At 44.0% G+C, this 17824-nt stretch overlaps 1 protein-coding gene across 1 annotated transcript in view; it reads right to left on the bottom strand.

The window, feature by feature from the left end:
• The window catches only part of LOC142477108 (uncharacterized), a 237848-nt gene extending 224124 nt beyond the window's left edge, over nt 1–13724 (bottom strand). Inside the window, exon 1 of the mRNA XM_075582160.1 lies at nt 13550–13724. The gene's annotated coding sequence lies outside the window, so the exon portion shown is untranslated. The remainder of the gene's footprint in view (nt 1–13549) is intronic.
• Nucleotides 13725–17824: the final 4100 nt, after the last annotated feature.

Raw genomic sequence — 17824 nt, 5'->3', positions numbered from 1 at the left:
TGGAATGGAAAGTGTGGGAGCTGCTGGAGGCTCATGCCAATTTGAGCTCCAGAACTTTTCGGGCTAAGTCTCGGTCAACCAACGGACTATTTAAAGACTTTGTTTCAATCAAAAAGGTTCGTTTTTTAACCCCAAACCCTCAGTAAGTGTATTTTCTTCTGACAATTGTAATCCAATGTGTGTTTACCCGTCTCTACAGAATAAATCGCACTTTATTTTACTTATTGACTTTGCTCAGTGATATGATCCTGGTATAAATGTGCAAGTACCTGGTCTCCTGTGACAACCGGTTAATCTAAAATGGGCATGAGAGAAACACATGAACATGAGAGAAACATAGGAAGCTGCAGGAAACATGTAAGAACACAGGGGAGCTGAGGGAAAAATATAATAACATGTGTTTTAACACCTTCTCATTCCCCACCTTCATGTATCTAAAAACAAAACACCTTCTGCATGTCTATAGCGGGGGTGGACAATTATTTTGGCTGGAGGGCCACTTGACAAGCTTTTGTAAGTTTCGCAGGCCATACACTTAATATAGTATCTACATTGTCTGTGTCCCGCAAAGCTTACCAAAGCTCCCTTCCTACATACGCTTCTTTTCACCTGCATCTCCCCTATCCTCTCTCTCTACCTCTCCTTTTCACTCACTCTTCTTTCTCTCTCCACCCTTCTTTTAATTTGCTATTCCTCTTCTCCCTCCCTCTCCCTCACTCCCTTCTCTCTCACTTACTTCTTCTCCCTCGCTCCCTTCTCTTTCTCTCACTCCCTTCTATCTCCTTCACGCCCTTCTTCCTCATTCCCTTCTCTCTCACTTCTCTCTCCCTCACTCTCTCCCTTTTCCTCACTCTCCTTCTCCCTCAGGCCCTACCTGTGGTGCTGGCACTGGTAGAGGAGGCAGAAGTGTAGTGGAGGAAGCAGCGAGGTGGGAGCCCACCCAGGTCCTATCACCGAAGTTGCGAATGTCCAGAAGTCTGGCCTAACCTCTGTAATCACTGTCAGGGTGGGCTCCTGTTGCACTGCTGCCTTTTCCACCACAGTGCTTCTGCCTCCTCCTCCGTCGCGGCCCACACCACTGGTACGGAGGGGCTGGGGAGTGGGTCCCTACCTGTGGTGGACCGCACACAACAGTCCCACATGCCAGATGTGGCCCATCAGCCATACTTTGCCTAGACCAGGGCTCTTCAAATGGGAGCTCGGGCCAAAAAGGGCTTTGGCGTGACCCGTGCCCCCCTGCTAATTTCATTGCGCTTGCTTGACAGCTACGTGCAATTTTTCACACTAACATTCACTTATACGCTTATGTAATCTAAATATTTATGGTATGGTGTCACGGGAGACCAGGTATTTACATCTTTTTACCGGGATCATTCACTGAGCAAAACAAGATAATAAAACAAATTGTCATTTATTCCATGGAAACAGACGTAAACACAGTTAATGACATAATACAGAAGAAAACACACTTACTGGGGGTCTGAGCAACAAAACTAGACTTTCCTAGGTGAAATGGAACAGAAAACAAAGTCTTTAGGTTGACCAGGACTTGGCCCAAAATGTCCCGGAACTCAAATCGGCATGAAGTTCCTGGCGCCACCGCTCTCTTTCCTCCGGAGATGCCAAAATCCCTTGACCGGGAGATAGTACCAAACATCCTGGAACTGTTTTCGGCTTGCAATCCCAACCGCTACGTTCTATTCTCAGAACTTGGCCCTGAAAAGTGGGACTCAGAAAATATTTTGCCTTGAATTTCTGAAGCCGGCTCGCACCTATTTCTCCAAGAGCATCTTTTGGTCGTTTCAAATTTACCGCTGCTGTTCACGAGCTTAGAATCTCACTTCTGGATTGGCTGAGGCATCTTTATAGTATTTCAGAATTCATTCATGAAATACGGCAGCCAATCCAAGCGTGGGAGAAATCCTATCAGCCTATCAGAGCACTGCCAGTGTATGTAAGCTGGGCAAGCGTTGATTCAGATTCTGACAAGGACATGCGCCAACCTGGCACCTCTGCACTTGTCAGGCAAAAGCCACTGCTGGAAATTATCTTTTCTGGCGCTGAGGTGAGGTATTTGAAGAATGTACTTGCAATCTCTTCTGTTGAACAGTGACCTCAGGAAAAGGGAAGAAAAAAAGACAAAACATGCAGAGAACCTGCAATGGTGTATTACCCAAGGGATGACAGAGTGATGCAATGAAGGAGCAATTTATTAAATTAAAATATAGCAAGGTTAAAATAACCATGGATGACAATATTAAACACACATATAAAATACATGTAAAATGCAGATTAAACTAATAGAATGATGGACACGTGCCTCAGCACTTTCTTGCACTGCGGTGCTTGGTCCAGCAATTCTTGTCTTTGCTCCGTCTGGTATAAAATTGAAATCCTACTCACCAGAAGTGAATAGGAAATAAGCACTTGGTTTTATGGTCTTTGCCGTTGATATCGCCGTTCGCCTGGTGCTGTGTTGGTCTCTGATGCCGGGGATCCGATTCAGTGCTCCTGCAAGCCTTGCTTCCTGGATTGCACACGATCCACACGGCGCGATGACGTCACCAGTATTGAACTTCAGCTACGGTGGCTCAACGGTGCCAAGAAACCTTCCAACGCGTTTCGAAAGCACAAATAATGTCTCTCTGTCGATCCCTGAAGCACCTCAGCGCCAGAAAAGATAATTTCCAGCTCTTAATCCAACTCTGGGTAGAAGATACCAGAATATTCTTTTCAAGGCAGCTCCAGGACTACCATTGGGACTCTGTATCTAAGGTTCATTATTGTTTATAATTGCTGTTTACATAAGCGCTGATTACACACCTATTATTTCACCTAAAAGCCACTGCTGAGTTAGGCTCCTCACAGTCTGGTCTGGGGCAAATGGTGGTAACTCCGGTACCCAAATGGCTTTCACACCTTGGCAAAATCTGAGGCTTTCATATCCGGGACCTGAGCAGACTAGATGGCACCAAGCTTGGTAGCCATATGGTCTTTCAGAATCGTGGACCTGGAAGTCCCCAGGTCATATACTGTGCACAAGCATTATACACTTTAAACATACCTGTTTAATAAAATATACTTTGCACTTATACACTGTCCAAGTCTTTTGGTTATGAGGGATAGAATACTCTTAGAATAGATAATCTTTACTTTTATTCCCACCAGCCATATCCCTCACACACTGCAAACCTGACTTAGACTTTTTAAATCCTCACAGCCTTATGTATAGCTAGAGCTCCCCCAGAACCCCTATACCAGGTTCTTGCTGATCAGGGCATTAACTGGGCATCCCTCCTTATACTAGGGACCCATTTACCATTCTGGGGATACATTGCACCGCTATGCCACATTTACCTTTCTGGTCTATGCTGAAGCAGGGAGTCTTAGCAATGAGTCGCCCAAGCGTTTTAAAGGCAGGATTTTGTCCGGAGCATTGTGCCTATATGTACTGTATCCGGGATTCCAACCTGATTCCCGGGCAAATTTTTGGGGTATCCAGCAACTCTGGACACCGACTACCTAGGCACAATCTGATAAGACTTTCTCTGCAAACCCCACCCTGAAACTCATAGCCTAGCAATCTCTGCTTGCTGGCACCCCTGGAAAGGTAAAACACAGAAAATTATTCATTGTCGCATAATTTTTCACAATGCATTTACAAATACTGGGCTCAAGAGCTGACACTCCCGAACCCCAATACATAGATCGGGCTTAACCAAGTGGGCTTAACCTTTATTGTGACCCTGGTTACCCCCTCACCGTCACATACGGGTGTTACAAATGCTTGCAAATTCCTGAATTAGATGGATTTTTAAGTTTTAATTGTATATATAAAAAAAAAATACATTACAATACTCTTGTGGTTCTTCTACTACTATTGTGTTCTGGATCTGACCCTTTAAAGCAAGCATGTCAAACTCACGGCCCGCGGGCCGCATGCGGCCCACAACGAACATCTTTGCGGCCCAGCCAATATAACCACTGTTCGACAAATCCAGTTGCCCGATTTGGCTCCGGGGCGACTGGATTTGGCCGCCCCAAGCAGCGCACGCTGTTCTTTGTTTTTTTCCTGCTCGCGCTAAAAAAAAAAAAAAGTCCCCTTATCTGCTTTGTGATTGGCGCGCACTCACAGGATTTTTTGTGTGCGCGCAGCCAGGCTACATACAGTATGAGCACCACACGCATCACGATCGGCCATTTTCCCTGGTGATCTTCTGTCTCCCGCACTCCCCATGGCTCCAGCGCCTCCCCCCCCAGCACCCCATCTGTCTCACCATGCCGCCCCCTGCACCCCATCTGCCTCACCATGCCGCCACTACTGCCTCATCATGCTGCCACCTGCACTCCCCATAGCTCCAGCGCCCCCCCCCCCTGTCACCCACCCTGCCACCACCCTGCCTCACCCTGTCACCCACCCTGCCTCACTCTGTCACCCACCCTGCCTCACTCTGTCGCCCACCCGGCCTCACCCTGTCACTCACCTAGCCTCACTCTGTCACTCACCCGGCCTCACCCTGTCACCCCCTGTCACCCACACTGCCTCCCCCTGTTACCTCCTCTCCCAGTCATCCCCTCCCCCAGCCATCCCCTTCCCCAGTCACCCCCTCACCCATTCACCCACTCACCCCCTGTCTCTCACCCTCTCTCTGTCACCCCTGTCTATAACCCTCTCCCCGTGCTTCTGACGCATCTCCCCTCACTGCCCGCACATCTCCCCGCTTCCCTCTCCCCCCCCCCCTGCTCTTACATCTCCCCTCGCTAGCTGGCACATCTCCCCCCGCTAGCTGGCACATCTCCCCCTACTAGCTGGAACATCTCCCCCCCCCCACTCGCTTGCACATCTCCCTCGCACATCTCACATCACACACACACACAGAGACACACACACACACAGCCCCGATCCAGCCAAGGACTCCCAGCCCCTCCCTTAGTGCAGAGTTAGCAGCGATGTTGCTGGCATCGATCACAGCTTCTCCCTGCTCCCTCAGCTGCTTAATGACAGCGTGGGGATGAATACTAGGCCGCTCTTCATCTGTGCTAATCACTAGCTCCCAGGGTAAGGACAGGAGCAGGACAGTAGTCATCAGTGCGCCAACATTATGTAGCTGACTGGGTAATTTGTGGCCTGTTTGATGGCTCATGTGGCCCCTGACATTAATCATGTTGCCTACCACTGATATAGAAAGACATCAATAAATTAGAGATTGGGGCTGCTAAAATGGTACATGGTCTACATCGGGAGTGGCCAACTCCAGTCCTCAAGGGCTCCCAACAGGTAGGGAAGGGTACTGGATTCTAGGAATAGTCTCCCAACAAAGGTGGTAGCAGCTAATCCATGAAAAAAAATAGAGAGAGAGAGCGAGAGAGAGTCCAAACTCAGTCAGATTTGGTGGTTCCGGGCAACAAATTGCGTTTGAATAGAAAAGGGCTTATTTTTACTTTTATGGAAATCTACGAGACAACAGTTACTAAAAAAAAATGAATATTTCTGTACGTGCAAAGTGTGTAGGTGCCACACGCGTCCATTATGTAAGGTGAACCCCATACTATTTTTCCACTTTTTGGTTTGGTACCTTCAGTGGCAGAAAGGCCTGTGGCATACAGTATTTAATTACATTTCTCTGCAAGCCGTCTGGCGATAAAGTGATCACCTCGTGTGCTGGTAGCAATCTGATGCTACCACTCACGGAACATACACAGGAAAGCATCCATCGCTCAGAGAAAGAACCCCAGCTGCTGTAGACTACTTAAATAAACATGCTAAGGTGAACACAGGTGGCAGAGTGATTTGTCAAGATAATTAGAGGTGTTCACAATAAAGGTGGCAGTGGGTATTTTTCATTGCTCTGTAACGTTTTGCAACGCCTCTTGCAATAAGAGTTAAATGAAGAACACTTGATCTATGTATCTGTACAGAAGCAATGAACTACATGTTGCCAAGACAAGCACACGGGGTCACTTCAAATACCTTCACTACTGATGTAGGATAAGGTCATTGAAAAGGGGGACTCGCAAAATCTTCCACTCTGCTCTGTAAGTTTGTGTCTAGTAGGTAATAAAGTATAATAGAAATACAGAAAACAGGCACTTCAGTTTAACCTTTTCAAAGGCAGAAGAACCTGAAATATCATTCTGATTATGAAGCTTTGACTCTCTGGGGATTTGCCAAAGAAGGAAATGTTGAAGCATTAAAGCAATTGTAATTGTATGTCCGAATGCGTATTTTCAGTATTTACTTTACCTCTGTTGCTGCAGGTGCAAGAAAAATCTTAGATAATTACTGTTATTTGTTAGTAGATTTTCAACAACCATTAACAGGGCTGCCAAGACGAGGGGGTAGCATGGTGGATGAATAGGCCCAATCTACCCAAGACCTACACTCATTCATAAAAACTAGATGCTCGTCTCATCGTACTGTATTTTTTCTGGTCAAATATTTTGAAGCAAACAAGTAGCTATAAAATAATTGAAATACTTTTAGCCATTAGAACGCAATTCAGGAATCCGCGCTCATGCTGTCTTGAATCCAATATGAGAACCAATCACTTTGCTGCCAGGCCATGGAGTCACTCCCCACAGTCTCCTAGATGAGATAACCCAAAGGGTATATCTCACAACAAATGGGAAAAAAGGCTGCACACAGCGCACCAGGGGTTAACGTAATACAATGATTTTAATAAGATCCCAATGGATCTAACAGGTTAAAATACCAGCTAAAATACAAGAAAAAACTAAATGACACAAAGTGATTAGGTAAATCACCCGGACTGAAATACACAATACTTGAATACAAACAAAACAATATATTTTATAGTGAAAATACTGTAGGCATATTAGAATCAGTACGGGCATATAAAGTGCGTGCACACGTGCAATATGAATACAAGGAGAATTCACGGAAAGTGCTGCAAATTACATGTAAAATAGCACACTTGCTATAAAGTGCAATGAAAACAAGAAAAATACACAAATAAAGTGCATAAAGAGTGCAATGGCATGAATACAAAGTGTGAACCTTTATAGAGTAACCACAATGATCAAAGCAAACCACACCAAAAGATATCAACAATCATGAAACCAATGTAACCATGAAAGTGAAATTTAAAAAAATCTTCACCGTTTTTGGTGGAAATACAAGTAGGTCACAGCTTGATTGTTATTTAACAAACATGAAGCCGCTAGCTTATGTATGCAGACAAACCCATGCGTCCTGTAAGTAGTATGGGGGGAGACCCTTCGGCTGGCCTCCCCTGCCCCGCTAAGGAATGCTCATGTCTTAGTCACCCCTTGTGGCAGCCTAGGCTTAACTATTCAACTGACACCCAGCTTTCTCCACCTGACTTGGGCAGGGGCACAGTCCGACCGCATGAGTCGGCACCTTCAGCCAGGACCTTTTGCTGCTCCCACTCTGTTTCCACCGTTTAGCCGCCAGGACATTTCGCTGTCAGTCGTTTTGCAGTCAAGGTTATGTGTAGTATAACCCCCGAACCTTACCGCTTAACCTAACCTTAACCCCTAATGCTAACGCTAATCTTTACCCTAAAAATCTTAACACCTTACAATAAAGCCCCTAGCCTTAAAACTTTACTCTAAAACCCATAACCTTAACCCCTTACCCTAACCCTCTAATCGTCCCACTTACCCTAAAAAGCTTAGATCCAGGATGTTTGGCTGTGGCCAAACCACCACCCGGTGCTCCGCCGAGATATCAACTCGCCGCTTGACATTTCCACACGTAACCGAAATGTCCTGCTCCTGCGTGGGCAAAATGCACCAGGCGCCCATCTATATGTCCCTTGTGCTATCTTTAAATGTCCCGCCTCTCCGACGCACCATCTTTAAATGTTCTCCGTGCCCACCACCGGCGCGCGGGACATTTATAGATAGCGCGGAGTGGCAGGACATTTAAATACATTTAAAGATGGCGCGTGGGACATTTCGATGGGTGTGCAGGACTTTTAAAGATTGCGTTTGGGACATTGGGTGTGGGGGCACACATGACCGGGACATTTCGGGTTCGAGGGAGCACGCGTGGGGTAATGTTAAGTGGCGAGGTGCCCTGCAGTGCAAAAAAACTTAACCTTAACCCATTACCCTAATCTCCTAACCTTACCACATATCCTAAAAAGCTTACCCCTTACCCTAAAACCAATAAAATGTACCCCTAATGCTAACCTATGGGACAAAATGCCTCGGGTTGACTGTACTTGGTGGCTGAATGGCGGCTCAACGGCAGTGGTGGAGTGGCTGTGGCGAAAGGTCCCAGTTCACCTCCAGACTGCCCAATCTCGTCTGGGGATGTAACCACAGGCCTGACCGCACAGCCGGCGTGTATGACACTTTCATCGGCATTAGACAGGACAGCTTCTGCTACGTCTGCATGTCACCCCCGACAACTTAAGTCACAACCATGGCACACAAGCTCTACTCACTAACTCCAAAAGTGCTCATGCACTGCCGAACGTTCCCGGAGGAAATCCTGCTCTAAAGCTGATTTCCTCCACTGTAAATTCCTAGTCTTCTCCAATAACACTGCCCTTTCCCTTGCCAAGCAAGCCTACTTTTCTTCTCTCATACTTACTCTGTCCGTCTAACCCAGGGGGGAGCAAACTTCCTACTCTGCGCCCCCCCTGCCTGCTCTCCCCCTGTGTCGCGCCCCTATGCAGCGTCAAATGGCAACAGGCGTCAAATGATGCCACGGGGTCATGTGACATCATGTCACATGGCCCCCGGCATCATTTGACTGCATTTTCATGGAGACAAGTGGACACGGAAGCCGGGTAAGTGAGCTGCACCCCCCCCCCAAAAGTCCTGCACCCCCCAGTTTGCGCACCGCTACTCTAACCGTCAATGCCAATTTGCCAGCTATAACTGCCTTCTCTGCCCAACTGCACCTTCACCCTCATGGCCCAAGACCTTGCCACCTACTTCACAGATAAGATTGAGTCAAATAGACATGACATCTCTTCTTGTCATGCTCCACATGCTCCACCTACTGTACCTCCCTCCACATACCTAAATCAATCCTCATTTTGCCGTCGACTGAAGAAGGTCTCCGTGCTCGTCTCATCATCTCACCCTATAACCTGCCCCATTGATCCTATTCCCTCACATCTTCTCCATTCTCTCTCTCTCTTTGCCCCACCCTAACTATCCTTTTTTAACCTCCCTGTCATCTCTGGTACATTCCCAGCTTCCTTTAAACATTGCACTCATCATGCCCTTTCAGAAAAAGCCCTCTTTTGATCCAGCCTCTCTGTCTAACTACTGACCTATCTCTCTTCTTCCCTTTGTTTCCAAGCTACTTGAGCGGCTTGTATACAATCGCTTGACTAACATTCTCTCCATTAACACCCTGCTTGACTCTTTGCAATTTAGTTTCCGCCCTCTACACTCCATCAAGACAGCACTAACAAAAGTGGCCAACGACCTACTCATAGCTAAGTCTAAGGGTAATTTCTCATGACTAATTCTCCTGGTTCTCTCTTCTGGATACCACTAAAATCCACTTCCCTCCTGCCCCCCAATCTTATTTGTACCAGCCACGATATCTGACAACCCCTAACATCCCCGACCCCTAAACCTTAATGGGACCAGCTGTGCGGCTGGACCATACTCCTTCCTGAGGCATACTCCTTCCCACAATGAGCAGCCACTTCACCTTTTTGTTTCTACTTTCCCCCTTATTCCCTCTAGATTGTAGCTCTCACAAGCAGGGCCCTCATTACCTTCTGTATCTGTTTGCACTTGTCTGTCCTCACTTGTATGTCATTCTGTTTATGTAATTGATGTCACTTTGTACCCCCCACTATACCACGCTGCGGAATATGTTGGCGCTTTACAAATAAACGATAATAATAATAATAGCCACGATTGCCCTCTAATTTAGGAGCTTGTGGTTAACAGCCCATTTTACTTAATAAATCAGTAAAGAACCAATGAAGGAGAAGTAAGAGGTAGTATGATACCCAGGTCCACCAACATCTTTTATGGGACAGAGTGTTGATCTGGACTTGCTGATTGTTGAGTTGTAGAGTAGGACCCAGTCGACAGTGCAGGAGGGCCCCGCAGGCCACACAATTATGGAAGTTGTGCCTGACTTCTGGCCAGACCCTACGTCCGGTATCAGCCGTGAGGGCTCCCTGGAGACAGAATGTCCGGGATAGTTGTCCCGGCTCTTCTCCTTCCCCTGTCGGTGGCCCTGATAAGACCTTTTATTGGACCAATAGAGAGTTGTTACGTAACAAGCTTTGGAACTTCACAGGGCTCTTCTTCAGGTATGGCAGCAGTACCGAAACAGAGGATATTATTTATATACAGTATTGTACGGAGCTGGTATCCAGTTGCAAAGGATATAGAGAGGATAACAATGGTTAAAAAGACTGCTAACCTTCAGGACCACTGGGGTCCTTTCTTCAGGCATATTTTTTACCTTTATTGTTATGTAATAGGAGACACTGGAGTATGATCCTGAATGGATCAAGACATTATATGTGTATATACACACACACACACACACACACACACACACATACATACTGTATACACATATGTACATACACACACGCACGCAGTACTTGGAAGATGCTTGGGAAGCAATTATTTAAGAGATCTCTTTTTGCCCTTTGCAAACGCTGTTTTTATATGTTAAATCTGGGGCTTCGGTCAGGAGATATAAGTGTTTCAAATATTAAGTGTTTGGGAGGTAAAAATGAAGCTCTCCCTAGAGACCATTGCTCAAAATCATGTTTTTTAACACTAGAATTTAGATTTTTTAAAGAAGATCAGAACATCCTCAGGGGGCGAGACGCAAACATTAAGAGTTAAACTCCTATAGGCTTCTGGGGGTTGCCGCTTTAAGGGTAGGCACTTTTACTGGTATTTTAGTTTTGGTTAAAAAAAATGTTGCATTTTGATTTTGCCAATACTTGATTCTTTTTTTATTTATTTTTGAAAGCCGGGGACAAAAATGACGACAAAATTAAAATGTGAATGACATTTTTTTTTTTTTACTTTGATTTTTTTTTGTGCAAAACTTTGCAGGCTTTTTGAAAAGTTTGACCAATGAATTTATTTTCTTTCAAAAACCTTAAAAAATGGAGAGAGAAAAAAAAAGAAGAGAAATTGAACCGAGGAGGGCTTGAATTTTGCTGGAATTCGAAAGTTAAAATCGGAGTTCGAATGAAACGAACGAAGGAATTGAATAAAAAATGTATTGTTTCTATGACCCAGCTGAAACGTACTGTATGATGAAAAAATACTGCATGTATGCTGAAATTTCCATCTGCACTTAGAAGGTATTGAAGAACTTCTGCTTATACTTCCTATTTCAACATTTTTCCAATCACTCTTCAGTTTTGGTTATAGAAATTATTAATATTATTCTTATTATCGCTTATTTGTAAAGCGCCAACAAATGGGAGGTACAGAGTTGTGTACAGTATTTTACATAAACAGAATGGCATACCAAGTAAAGACAGAGCAGCGCACACAGATACAAAGAGGTAATGTGGGGCCTGTTCCTGGGAGCTTACACTCTAGAGGGAATAAGGGACAATGTTGAAACAAAAGGTGAGGTGGCTGCTCGTTGTGGGATGGAGAATACATCAGGGTGGAGTATGGTCCAGTTGCACAGTTGATCCCATAAAGGTTGGGGTGGGGAGGGGGGGGGAAGAGGTGGATGCTACATAGATATTACAAGCATTCAGTCAGAAAGGAACATATAGTGTAGATGTGTTGTACAGTAAGTTGTGATACTATTTAATGCACCAGCAGTAACTGTACTGTCTGCTCAAATCAATACACTGGCAAAGTCCCTATATGGGAGAACCCTATGGCACATGCTGTGCTTTCTACACAGCAGGACACAGCTGGTGAGAGGGATCAGTGACAACTGTGCCATCTTAGCTATGAATGAACAGGTCAAACATTGCTACAGTAACTTTATGTAGGACACATTAATGACACACTGAACGTGAATACTGTAGGTACCGTGTCTATTATTCCTCTCTACGGCACACACACTGTAGCACGTGTTTTTTTAGGTTCAATACATTCAACATAAGATTTGCTAAGGATTAAGCCGGCTCACACCTGACAGTCTAACCCTGTCAGTGCTGGATTGTACTGCAATTCATTGCCAGCCTTCCCAGCGCTGGAGCAAGTGGCTGAAGTGTGAGGATTCAATAACATCACTACTTTTATATTTACACACCCAGCGACCACTACTTTTATATTTACACACCCAGCGACCACTACTTTTATATTTACACATCCAGCGACCACTACTTTTATATTTACACACCCAGCGACCACTACTTTTATATTTACACACCCAGCGACCACTACTTTTATATTTACACACCCAGCGACCACTACTTTTATATTTACACACCCAGCGACCACTACTTTTATATTTACACACCCAGCGACCACTACTTTTATATTTACACACCCAGCGACCACTACTTTTATATTTACACACCCAGCGACCACTACTTTTATATTTACACACCCAGCGACCACTACTTTTATATTTACACACCCAGCGACCACTACTTTTATATTTACACACCCAGCGACCACTACTTTTATATTTACACACCCAGCGACCACTACTTTTATATTTACACACCCAGCGACCACTACTTTTATATTTACACACCCAGCGACCACTACTTTTATATTTACACACCCAGCGACCACTACTTTTATATTTACACACCCAGCGACCACTACTTTTATATTTACACACCCAGCGACCACTACTTTTATATTTACACACCCAGCGACCACTACTTTTATATTTACACACCCAGCGACCACTACTTTTATATTTACACACCCAGCGACCACTACTTTTATATTTACACACCCAGCGACCACTACTTTTATATTTACACAATGACAGGTCCACTTTCTTCCATTACAAATCCACTTCCTGTTTATTTATTTTTTAAATCCATTTTTTTATAAAGGTTCCCCTGGTGCCTATTATTAAAGTATAAATATTATTTAAATCTTCTTAAAATATGGGAGGAGTGTGGGGGAGGGGGAGGAGAGTCCAGAGAACATAAATCATACACAGTACCACTACTTCTTTTTCAAAACCACATCAATTAATCACTGCAGGGGTTAGTTTATGTTGAAAATTTGACACCAGCAGTTGTAAAATGTTGAACATGTGTGAACAATAAAGGAGGTAACAAGACGGAGGCATCCAACATCCCCAGAGCTCTCAGTCAATCTGAGTTGCTGGGTACCACTGTTTGTTTCAATGCCAAGTTATACAGAACGTTGGAAGAAGGTTGTGCCTTCAGATGCTGACGTCACTAGTCATGCTCACTGGACATTGCTTAAGCCAAAACTCCAATGAGCAGCATCTCAACAATGTCCACTAACTACAGTACCAGCTGGGAACAACAGCAGAAAGCTCAAAAGGGTTTATTACAAAATAGCAATGTTCTTTAATGGAAAACAGGAAGAAAGCTACGAGCCATTTGCTGCTCCAATACATATCCTCAAAGTAATGAAATGAATTACTCACCAAGTGTACTTTCTGCTGATTCCTTGAGTTCCACTGTTAAGCAGGTAGAATAATGTTTCCAGTACTTTGAAGTTTGAGAAGGACCTGCTGTAACTCCGTGACTGTGAGCTGCTCTCTACCTCTCCAGTGTTCACACAATGATTCCTTAGACATGCTGACAGGATATGATTAATGCATGATCCACTTGTAGCAGTCAGTTCTTGAAAAGAAAGCTACGGATAAGGAGTTCATCCCTACATAGCCAATTATCTGTTTATTAGGTCATAAAATGACACGTTTAACTATAGAAGCACTTAAGTGCTCGTGGAGTCTCATATCAGCGCACCTTACCATTCCTAAAGAGAACCTACTCGGGCCCCATTTATTTAATGTGGTTTTCAACATTATCTGTAGGCATTCAGGCCATGTTTATAACCATACTACATTGATAAGTAAACAAAGTGCATTAAAGTGTTAGGCGATTCAGTGGTAATACATGTACTAGCGCCCATCTTCAATTTTGTTATAGTGAATTTAAGCAAAAGTGGTTTGCCCTGTGGTAAGCTTAAAGCATAGGCAAAGTCTTGCTTTTCTTCATAGGCCTGTGCTGGTTCCCCTACACGAGGGGCGGCCAACTCCAGTCCTCAAGGGCCATCAACAGGTCAGGTTTCAAAGATATCCCTGCTTCAGCACAGCTGGCTCAATCAGTGGCTCAGTCTTCGACTCAAAAATACATCACAGTTCGTATTATATTATATTAATATAATGTCTAATAGTGTAAGTAGTATTATACATTAGACTCATAGAGCCTAACTTGTATTATTACACATTAAGATAATGAGAGCAATTTGAATAAAAACTCAAAACTCCTCAAATTAATCTGGGGAGAGAGAGGTAAAAAGAGAGATAACTATAAATGCACATGAACACCTCTGCATATGCCAGACTGCAATTGCTACTTTCTTTCTAGCATTTAAATGAGGAGATGCCTGGACAGATGTCTCTCTGGGCATACACGTCTATTGTGCTGGGAAGAGACCATGAGTGTCACTACAAACTCATCGTAATCGATATTATTTCTTCCCTAATTATTTCCAGTAATGTAATATAATTCATATAAGGAGACTATTCTATACATTGAGCTAGCATAAATAACAAGCAATCAATGCTTGTGCTTACTAGAGAGTAGAGCTATATTTAGAATGACTCTGACGGAGTAACGATCACCTCTTCCTAGTACAATTTAACAGTTATATCATTACATTATTGGGCATAATTAGGGAATATCGTAATATCGATTACGATGAGTTTGTAGTGACACTCATGGTCTCTTCCCAGCACAATAGACGTGTAGGCCCAGAGAGACATCTGGATAGGCCATCTCCTAATTTAAATGTTAGACAGAAAAGAGCAATTGCAGTCGGGCATATATAGAGATGCCCATACTGTATGCATTTATAGAGTTATCTCCCTTTTTTTCCCCTCCCCTTTCTCTCCTCGGATTCATTTTAGGAGTTTAGAATTTGTATTCCAATAGGTCTCATTATCTTACGTAATAATAAAAGTTAGGTTTTATGAGTCTATTATACTATATACACTATCAGAGATTATATTAATATAGACTGTTCCATAACACTAACTACGATGTATTCTTGAGTGCACATTTCCTGTGAGGGTCTGTCTTTTCTTTCTCTTACATATTTATTCCAAAATCTAAAGCCCGAAGTACCCCATTCATAAGTAACTTGATTTATCCCTGAGCCGTTCGTTCTCTCTCTCTCCCTCTCCCTCTCCGTCTCCCTCTCTCCACGGAGAACAGGTTTGCAGGTTTGAGAGTTTCTGAATTATATCGTCTTTAAGGGAAAGAAACCCATCATGTTTTTTCTCCATGTTCCTTACATTTGTACTCTTTGACTCAATAAACCATGAATATTTAAATTCATTTATTGAATAAATAAATGTATCAATACCACTAAGCTCTAAAGGTCTCGTGCTCTAAAGGCGACGACGGTGCACTACGGACCTTATTCTGTGCGCTGCGATATTGCGGATCTGGCATCATCTCCCAGAAAGTCCTATTAAAGTCAATGGGACTTTCTGCGCGATGGCACCGGAGCTGCGCTATCGAACACGTTACAGACAATTCCAATGCATAGCTCACATTAACACTAAGGGACACACAGAATCCCATACACAAATGTTCTTCATCATTTTCTTTATAACGTCACTCCGATGTGTTTAGGCAGCAACTAATGTTTGGGGATAATGATCATAATTATGTGTAATGCCCTTATTTAATATGCTGTGATGTTGCTCCTCCTACACAGGGCTGAGTTTCACTTCAATGGCATTTAAATGCTTCCCTGCCGTAGAGAAGCAGCTTCACAAGCCATATTTTCAATGTGTCACACAGAGTATACACTTCCCTTGTAATGCATTGAGATGCAGCTCAGGCTGAATATAATAGGTCATCTTGTTTGTACAGTATGACATCAGCAGTGCAATTTGTGTTAACCAGTTCACTGCTAGCATCTCTTGCGACAACGAAGAGGTTAATGCAAACATGGGTTAATGGGATTAATGTTGCATTTCCCATGTGGTTTTTTTTTTTGGTTTTTACACAAACCACATAAAATGTGTTTTGCATATTTAGTAATATAACAACTAGAATAAAACTGGAAGACACGTGTGAAATTCATGACACGTACTGTACATGGTACATGTCACTTTTTATCATTAAAGTATAGACACAGTGCAGCATACATGGTGTCATTTTGTCTGTGTTTTGATTTTTTTTAAACCGCCGCCCATGGTTAATAATACTAATGCCTTTACTGATTATTATTATTATTATTATTATTAATATTATTATAGTTTATTTGTAAAGAAGCAAATATTTTGGAGTGCGGTACCTAGGGGGTACATAGTGATATGAATTAAATCAACAGAATGACATCATACAATGTAAGGACTAACCAGCACAAACAGATACAAAGAGGCAATGAGGATCCTGCTCCTGAGAGCTTACACTCTAGAGATAATAAGGGGCAATGTTGAAACAAGAAGGTAAAGTGGCTGCTGATTGTTGGATGGAGTATACATCAGGATGAAGTTTGGTCCAGCCGTGCAGCTGGTCCCAATAGGGTTATAGGGGGGAGAGGGAAGATGGTACGGGATAGGGAATTCCAGAGAGAGGGGGCAGCACAGGTGAAGTCTTGTAGATGGGAGTGAGAGGATGTGATAAGGCAGGACAAGAGGCTGATGTCATGGGCAGAACGAAGGGAGTGTTTAGGGGTATCTTTGGGGACAGGAGCTAAGATGTAAAGTGGCAGCGTAGTTAAAAGCTTTGTAAGTTAGTGTAGGGATTTGCATAGTGGAGCAGCAGAAGTGGAGCAGTGAGTGAGGTAGATGAGTCTGGAAGCAGCATTTTGGATAGATTGGAGTTGGGACAGGTGGACAACAAGAATGCCAGCTTGGAGTAGTTTGCAGTAGTCATGGCGGGACAAGATCAGTGAATGAATTAGGATTTTAGTTGCATCATGAGTGAGAAAAGAGCGTATTTTAGCAATATTGTGGAGGTGGAGATGGCAGGACTTATTGAGGCACTGAATGAGAAGAATGTAGGAGAGGTGGTGTCAAAGATGACCCCTAGACAGCGAGTTTGGTGCACTAATGAGATTGTAATATTTACAAAAAGACAACAGATGTGGACCTGACCTACTGCCATCTATGTTCCTAAGGTCGTGCGTATAGTGCCCGCGACGGGCGATGGCGATGCGACGCCGCTCAAAAACAAATACATTGCCGCCGCCGTGTATGCTTATAGTATGCACGAAGGCGACAATGCGACAGAGCGACGTCGTGTCGCGGACTTTGGAAGCCGGGAATATTTGATTTTTCAAGGACTGTCGCCTCATGTGACAGCTCCTGAACAAATCAAATGCCCGTAAGCCCACAACGCCACCGCAAAGTGAAATATAACTTTCGCTAGCGGCGACGGCAATGGGAGATGTCACCCGTCCTGTCACGTTGCCGGTCGCGGGCACTATACGCGCGGCCTAAGCCATTGTTGCCCCAGCCATTGCTAAACCGCTTGCCCCTCTAATCAAAACTATCCTGTCTGCAGGCCATATTCCTAAAACCTGGAAAACTGCCAGAGTTGTATCAATCTTCAAAAGTGGGGACAAAAACACTGTCTCAAACTACAGGCCAATCTCTTCAGGCCAATATCCCTGCTTCAGCGCGGTCTTGCATCCTTCCTTCCTCTTCCTGGGATTAAGACCAAGTCAGTCCCAG

The sequence above is a fragment of the Ascaphus truei genome, chromosome 2 (genome assembly GCF_040206685.1).
Source record: "Ascaphus truei isolate aAscTru1 chromosome 2, aAscTru1.hap1, whole genome shotgun sequence".
Classification (NCBI taxonomy): Eukaryota; Metazoa; Chordata; class Amphibia; order Anura; family Ascaphidae; genus Ascaphus; species Ascaphus truei.
Note: the sequence above shows the minus strand (reverse complement) of the source record. Positions and strands in the feature narration are given on the sequence as shown.